At 41.2% G+C, this 5,963-nt stretch overlaps 1 pseudogene; it reads right to left on the reverse strand.

Moving 5' to 3' along the window:
* Positions 1-292: 292 nt before the first annotated feature.
* Positions 293-813, reverse strand: LOC129042093 (large ribosomal subunit protein eL13-like; annotated as a pseudogene).
* Between the last annotated feature and the right edge of the window lie 5,150 nt (positions 814-5,963).

A 5,963-nucleotide genomic window follows, 5' to 3' on the forward strand; every position in this document is an offset into this window, starting at 1 on the left:
ACCCAGGCTAGAGTGTAGTTACATGATCTTGGCTCACTGCAACCTCCACCTCCCAGGTTCAAGCGATTCTCCTGCCTCAGCCTCTCAAGTAGCTTGGATTACAAGCATGTACCACCATGCCTGGCTAATTTTTGTATTTTTAGTAGAGATGGGGTTTCGCCTTGTTGGCCAGGCTGGTTTTGAACTCCTGACCTCAAGTGATCGCCCTCCCAAAGTGCTGGGATTATAGGCGTGAGGCACCACACTTGGCTCAACTTTTCTTTTTTTCTTTTATTTTCTTCCTTTTTATTTTTTACTGTTGATTTATTGCAAGTCCCCAGGGCTTTATCTTAATTTTTTTTTCAATATCCTGTTCTGCAGCTTCCTTGGTTCTTTTTACCCATATGCAGAAGAGCTGGACATTTGTGCAGGCCACGTGGAGACAAGCAAAGGCCTTGGAGTTCTTCCCCTCCTCAGTGATGCCTCAGGCTTTCTCCTTCTTATAGACATTCTGGACAGGTGTAAGTAGTCCTGTCAGCTACTGGGGCAATTTCAGCTCTTCAGCAGAACTGTCTCCCTTCCTGGGGGCCAAGGGCTTCCTGGGGAAGAGGATGAGTTTGGAGCGGCACTCCATCAGCACTGCACATTGGTTTGCAGGGACTCGGTGGACTTGTTTTGCCTTCTCAGATCCACAGAGATGTCAGTGTTCTGTGCCACCTTCTTGTGAATACCAACCACCCTTAACTCCTCCATGCTGAAGCCCTGGCCAGCATGTACTTTGGTGTGATACCTCACCATGCAGCACCTTACTATGGGCCGGATGGGTCCAGGCATGGTTGAACCATGTAGCCACACACAACTACCAGTGCTTGTTGAAGTGGGACTTGAAGATTATGCCTTTCCTGCTGTGCTCCATGGCTGACTATGGCCCTCCTGTGCAAGAAAACAGCCGAGTGGAAAGGGCTCAACTTTTCTTAAATGACAAAGAAGAAAGAGAATTTAACTGTAGTTTGCTGTTTTTAGTAGCCTGGTATCCTGGCAATTTACACCAGCTATTTGAGGTTGAACCTTACTACTTACCAGTCAGAATTGTTGATTAAGAGCAAAGAAAATAAAGTAACACATAGAAAGTTCAATAAATACATGAGACTTAGGAGCATTAGAAATTTGAAGATAGGCACTAACTGGGAATAAATTTGAAAAGGGATAATTACTTATAATACTCAGAGCAAGAAAGAGTAGAAATGACAATATGTTTTCCCAGTAATATCAACAATGAAAAATATTTTTTATCATAGTAGTAAAAAAAAAGTTTAGTATTTTTTTTTGACAGAGTCTTGCTCTGTTGCCCAGGCTGGAGTGCAGTGGCACAATCTTGGCTCACTGCAACCTCCACCTCCCGGGTTCAAATGATTCTCTTGCCTCAGCCTCCTGAGTAGCTGGGATTACAGGCACGTGCCACCACACCTGGCTAATTTTTGCATTTTTGGTAGAGACGGGGTTTCACCACGTTGGCCAGGCTGGTCTTGAACTCCTGACCTCGAGTGATCCACGCTCCTCGGCCTCCCAAAGTGCTGAGATTACAGGCATGAGCCACCAAGCCCAGCCAAAAGTTCTGATCTTATGCTGTTAATTTTTTTTTTTTATTATACTTTAAGTTTTAGGGTACATGTGCACAACATGCAGGCCAGTTACATATGTATACATGTGCCATGTTGGTGTGCTGCACCCATTAACTCATCATTTAACATTAGGTATATCTCCTAATGGTATCCCTCCCCCCTCCCCCCACCCCACAACAGGTCCCGGTGTGTGATGTTCCCCTTCCTGTGTCCATGTGTTCTCATTGTTCAATTCCCACCTATGAGTGAGAACATGCGGTGTTTGGTTTTTTGTTCTTGTGACAGTTTGCTGAGAATGATGGTTTCCAGCTTCATCCATGTCCCTACAAAGGACATGAACTCTTCATTTTTTATGGCTGCATAGTATTCCATAGTGTATATGCACCACATTTTCTTAATCCAGTCTATCATTGTTGGACATTTGGGTTGGTTCCAAGTCTTTGCTATTGTGAATAGTGCTGCAATAAACATACGTGTGCATGTGTCTTTATAGTAGCATGATTTATATTCCTTTGGGTATATACCCAGCAATGGGATGGCTGGGTCAAATGGTATTTCTAGTTCTAGATCCCTGAGGAATCGCCACACCATTTTCCACAATGGTTGAACTAGTTTACAGTCCCACCAACAGTGTAAAAGTGTTCCCATTTCTCCACATCCTCTCCAGCACCTGTTGTTTCCTGACTTTTTAATGATCGCCATTCTAACTGGTGTGAGATGGTATCTCATTGTGGTTTTGATTTGCATTTCTCTGATGGCCAGTGATGATGAGCATTTTTTCGTGTGTCTTTTGGCTGCATAAATGTCTTCTTTATTTTTGAAAAAAATTCAAACCCACAGTAGCTTTTTATCTACCCCGGCACTGACAATGAGCCCAGACATGATCAACATTTCAGGAAGGTCCTGCAAGAATTGCTTGAAGAACAATTGATTCTATTCATATTCTTTTCTTTATTCCTGTTCATAAACTTACATGGACCTATGGAGCTACAAGTGAATTTTTGTTTTTTGAGACACGGTCTCACTCTGTCACCCAGGCTGGAGTGCAGTGGCATGATCATGGCTCACCGCAGCCTTGACTTCCTGGGCTCCAGCGATCCTCTCACGTCAGCCTCCTGAATAGCTGGGACCACGGGTGTGTACCACCACACCTGGCTAATTTTTGTATTTTTTGTGGAGATGAAGTTACACCGTGTTGCCCAGACTGGTCTCAAACTTCTAAGCTCCAGTGATTCACCTGCCTCAGCCTCCCACAGTGTTGGGATTATAAGCATGAGCCACTGTAGCCAGGCCCTATCTGTGAAATATTGATGGGCATTTGAGTTGTTTTGAGTTTTAAGCTATCATGAATAGTCCTGTTATAAACACTTGTACATGACTTTTGGTGTACATATAAGTATCTCTTGGCTATACATAAAAACAGAGGGTTTGGGTAAGTTCAACTTCAGTAGATATTATCAAACACTTTTTCAACATTGATACAAATGTGCACTTCCACCAACAGTGTCTGAGAGTCCAAATTGCTTTGCATTCTTGCCTAAATTTGATATTATTGCCTTATTATTAATGTTAGCTATTCTGGTGGGGTACAGTGATTCAAATTTGCATTTTGGTTTTAATTGGCATCATCCTGGTGACTAATAAAGTCGGGCAGCCTCTCAAATGATTGTTGATTTTTTTTTGAGTGTCCTCTTTTATGAAATGCCAATTTAAGTCTTTTGCCAATTTTTCTATTGGGTTGTCTGCTTTTTTTCTGTTAATTTGTAGAAATGTTTCATATACGATAGTTATGATTCATTTGTTACATACAGGTATTACAAATATCTTTTTCTACTTGGTAGCTTTCTTTTTCACTTTTTTTTTTTTTGGCATTGTAGCCTTTTCACTCTTGTTTTGTTTCTTAGTCTTGGAACTATTAATGCCTTTTGATGAACACTGGTTTTTATTTCAATGTAGTTCAATTTATCAATCTTTATCTTTATAGTTAGTTCTTCTTATGTCCTGTTTAAGAAATCACTGCCTGCCTCAAACTCACAAGAATATTTTTTATGTCTTCTTTCTAGATGTGTTATTGTTTTATATTTAGAATTAAAATTCATCTAGTGTTAATTTTGTGTGTGTTGAGAGTTAAGTTTCAAATTTTATTTTTATACAATATGGATATCCATGAACCCAGCTTCATTTGAAAAGACCATTCTTTCCCTCATGGCACTATACTGGTTCTATTTCTGAACTATATATTCTGTTCCATTGGTCTATTTGTCCATCTCTGTATTAATAACATGTCTCAATTATTTTAGTTTTATAATAAGTCCTTCAACTTTGCTCTTCTTCACAATTGTCTTGACTATTCTTGGTCCACTGAACTTCCAAATAAATTTTAGAATCAGCTAATCAGTTTCCCTCCCCTCCCCTCCCCCTCCCTCCCTCCCTCCGTCCCTCCTTCCCTCCCTCCCTCCCTCCCTTCTTTCCTTCCTTCCTTCCTTTTTTTGAAACAGGATCTTGCTCTGTCACCTAGGCTGGAGTGCAGTAGTGCAATCATGACTTACTACACCCTTAAACTCTGAGGTTCAAGTGATCCTCCCACCTCAGCCTCCCAAGTAGCTGGGACTATGGGTGCCCACCAACACACCTGGATAATTTTTTTTTGTGTTGTTTGTAGATACAGGGTTTCACCATGTTGCCCAGGCTAGTCTCAAACTCCTAGGCTCAAGCGATCCTCCCGCCTGGCCTCTCAAAGTGTTGGGATTACAGGTGTGAACATCTGTGCCCTGCTAATCAGTTTTTTATTTTTTAAAAGAACTTGCTGAGATGTGTATTTGATTTATGGTAAATCTCTAGACTAATTTGGGAAGATTGACATTTTCATAATATCACATCATCTAATCTACAAACATTGCATTTTAGCTGTATTGAGGTTTTCTTTCAATACAGTATTGTAGTTTTCTTTCTCTTTTTCTTTTTTTAGATAGTCTCACTCTGTCACCTAGGCTGGAGTACAGCAGTGAGATCATGGCTCACTGTCGCCTCGACTTCCCAGGCACAAACGATTCTCTCACCTCAGCCTACCAAGTAGCTGGCACTACAGGTTTATGCCACCATGCCTGGCTAACTTTATTTGGTTTGGGAACCTCTGCCTAGATTTCAGAACTCAGCACTTTGGGAGGTCGAGGTGGGAGGATCCCTTGTTCCCAGGAGACCCAAGATCCCTTGATCCCAGGACTTATTATAAAGACCAGCCTGGGTAACATGGTGAAACCTCATCTCTCTCTCTCTCTCCTTTTTTTAATTTTAAAAATTAACAACAACAACAATGAAAACCCCATATTCTTCTATTCCTAGCTTGCTAAGCTTTTTATCATGGGTTGGTATTACTCTATGTCCACCTTTCTTAGTTGGGGCTATGCCTAACTACTCTGCAGTTGAGATTAAATATTATTTTTAAGACCAAAAAACCCTTAAATTTTTATTTATTTATTTATTTATTATTATACTTTAAGTTTTAGGGTACATGTGCACAACATGCAGGTTTGTTACATATGTATACATGTGCCATGCTGGTGTGCTGCACCCATTAACTCGTCATTTAACATTAGGTATATCTCCTAATGCTATCCCTCCCCCCTCCCCCCACTCCACAACAGTCCCCGGTGTGTGATGTTCCCCTTCCTGTGTCCATGTGTTCTCATTGTTTAATTCCCACCGATGAGTGAGAACATGCGGTGTTTGGAAAAACCCTTAAATTTTTATAATGCATTCTCATGAGAGGTTTGAAGTATTCTATTATCTCCATTCAGTTCACTTATCTGTAAAATGATGATTATTGTATCCACCACAGTGCTGTTGGGAGATGAAATAACTTATTGACATGCCTTAGCTGTGTTCCCATTGAAATCTCAACTTGAATTGTATCTCCCAGAATTCCTATGTGTTATGGGAGGAACCTAGGGGGAGGTAATTGAACCATGGGGGCTGGTCTTTCCCATGCTATTCTCGTGAGAGTGAGTAAGTCTCACCAGATCTGATGGGTTTATCAGGCGTTTCCGCTTGTGCTTCTTCCTCATTTTCTCTTGCTGCCACCATGTAAGAAATGCCTTTCACCTTCCGCCATGATTCTGAGGCCTCCTCAGCCATGTGGAACTGTAAGTCCAATTTAACCTCTTTTTGTTCCCAGTTTCAGGTATTCATAATCAGCAGTGTGAAAACCAACTAATACAGTAAATTGGTACCAGTAGAGTGGGGTGTTGCTGAAAATATACCCAAAAATGTGGAAGAGACTTTGGAACTGGGTAACAGGCAGAAGTTGGAAGAATTTGGAGGGCTCAGAAGAAGACAGGAAAGTGTGGGAAAGTTTGGAACTTC

This window comes from Pongo pygmaeus, chromosome 7, assembly GCF_028885625.2.
Source record: "Pongo pygmaeus isolate AG05252 chromosome 7, NHGRI_mPonPyg2-v2.0_pri, whole genome shotgun sequence".
Lineage (NCBI taxonomy): Eukaryota > Metazoa > Chordata > Mammalia > Primates > Hominidae > Pongo > Pongo pygmaeus.